Here is a 2,515-nt window from a genome sequence, read left to right as displayed (position 1 = left end):
GACACTGGTGTGACAGACAGACAGAGAAGACTGAGGAGGTGGAGATCACACTGGTGTGACAGACAGGCAGACAGAGAATACTGAGGAGGTGGAGATCACACTGGTGTGACAGACAGACAGACAGAGAAGACTGACGAGGTGGAGATCACACTGGTGTGACAGACAGACAGACAGAGAAGTTTGAGGAGGTGGAGATCACACTGGTGTGACAGACAGACAGAGAAGACTGAGGAGGTGGAGATCACACTGGTGTGACAGACAGACAGACAGAGAAGACTGAGGAGGTGGAGATCACACTGGTGTGACAGACAGACAGAGAAGACTGAGGAGGTGGAGATCACACTGGTGTGACAGACAGATGGAGAAGCCTGAGGAGGTGGAGATCACACTGGTGTGACAGACAGACAGAGAAGACTGAGGAGGTAGAGATCACACTGGTGTGACAGACAGACAGAGGGACAGCAGAGCACAGACCTGGATGACTGAACTTTGAACTGGGCTTCACCTCTAAGAACCTGGACCCCCCCCCCCCCCCCCCCCCCCCCTTCACTCCCCCCCTACCTCCCTCCACTGGGAAGAAACATGGGAAGGAAGATGGTTCTGTCTCCAAGCAACAAGCCCCTCACCCCTCCTCTCCCTCTGTGTCAGACTGTCTGTCTGTTGCCTTAACTTTGCTCTCATCATTTTGTATGAAAGGAATTCAACGGGAGGAGGAGGAAAAGGAGAAATGCTGAGGTGGAGAGTTGAAATGAGTTTTATCTGCTATGTGAGCAGAGTTTCCCCTGTCCTTGCCATATATAGTCATATCATGCGTATTTAATGTGTATTAGTACAGTACATTACTGTTGTCATAGGAATGTTCTGAATTATGCACAACGTTTCATATTAGCCTAACCCGCTGAATGGAGTATCTATTTTATATGTAGTAGAAGTTTATCCATATGTCAACCTGAAGAGCATTGTACATGCAATTAGAGAGAGGGTGGAGATTGAGAGATAGGGGGGAGATGGAGAGAGAGGGGGAGATGGGGAGAGAGGGGGGGAGATGGAGAGAGAGGGGGGAGATGGGAGAGAGAGGGGGGGAGATGGAGAGAGAGGGGGGAGATGGAGAGAGAGGGGGGGAGATGGAGAGAGAGGGGGGAGATGGAGATGGAGAGAGAGGGGGGAGATGGGGGGAGATGGGGGAGATGGAGAGAGAGGGGGGGAGATGGAGAGAGGGGGGAGATGGAGAGAGAGGGGGGAGATGGAGAGAGAGGGGGGAGATGGAGATGGAGAGAGAGGGGGGAGATGGAGAGAGAGGGGGGAGATGGAGAGAGAGGGGGAGATGGAGAGAGAGGGGGGAGATGGAGATGGAGAGAGAGGGGGGGAGATGGAGAGAGAGGGGGGAGATGGAGAGAGAGGGGAGATGGAGAGAGGGGGGAGATGGAGATGGAGAGAGAGGGGGGAGATGGAGAGAGAGGGGGGAGATGGAGAGAGAGGGGGGAGATGGAGAGAGAGGGGGGAGATGGAGAGAGAGGGGGGAGATGGAGATGGAGAGAGAGGGGGGAGATGGAGAGAGAGGGGGGAGATGGAGAGAGAGGGGGGAGATGGAGAGAGAGGGGGGAGATGGAGAGAGAGGGGGGAGATGGGGAGAGAGGGGGGAGATGGGGAGAGAGGGGGAGATGGAGAGGGGGGGAGATGGAGAGAGAGGGTGGAGATGGAGAGAGAGGGGCGAGATGGAGAGAGAGGGGCGAGATGGAGAGAGAGGGGGGAGATGGAGAGAGAGGGGGGAGATGGAGAGAGGGGGGAGAGAGGGGGGAGATGGAGAGAGAGGGGCAGAGATGGAGAGAGATGGAGGGGGACAGATGGAGAGAGAGGGGGAGAGATGGAGAGAGATGGAGGGGGAGAGATCTCCAGTTCCCTCTCTCTCTCTCCAGTTCCCTCTCTCTCTCCAGTTCCCTCTCTCTCTCTCCAGTTCCCTACCCTCTCTCTCTCTCCAGTTCCCTCTCTCTCTCCAGTTCCCCCTCTCTCTCTCCAGTTCCCTCTCTCTCTCCAGTTCCCCCTCTCTCTCTCCAGTTCCCTCTCTCTCTCTCCAGTTCCCTCTCTCTCTCCAGTTCCCTCTCTCTCTCTCTTTTTTTTTTCTCAGACAGCCTGTTCTATTTGCAGTTTGACACACACAAGTCTTCTCCGCTTCAGTCTATGATGAACAGCGTGTGTTTTGTATCACTAATATTTAGTCAATTGGAAGCGCAGTGCAGAGGAGACAGTGGACGTGCTGTAAGAGATGCTTGGTGTTGTTCAGCTCTGGCTGTACCCTCCTCTGTCAGGCTTCTGTTCATCCTTTAGATACCTGCATGTCATGCTTTACTGGTGTCAGAATCAACCTCTGGTTATGTGTTGGACCGGGCAGCTTTCTCTCTCTGGTGTATCACTGCTGGAGTCTGACTCAGTGGGATGTTTTAGTTTGAGTGAGTCAGTGGGATGTTTTAGTTTGAGTGAGTCAGTGGGATGTTTTAGGTTGAGTGAGTCAGTGGGA

This window comes from Oncorhynchus clarkii, chromosome 27, assembly GCF_045791955.1.
Source record: "Oncorhynchus clarkii lewisi isolate Uvic-CL-2024 chromosome 27, UVic_Ocla_1.0, whole genome shotgun sequence".
Lineage (NCBI taxonomy): Eukaryota > Metazoa > Chordata > Actinopteri > Salmoniformes > Salmonidae > Oncorhynchus > Oncorhynchus clarkii.
The sequence above is the reverse complement of the archived record's forward strand: the minus strand, read 5'-3'. Positions refer to the sequence as shown.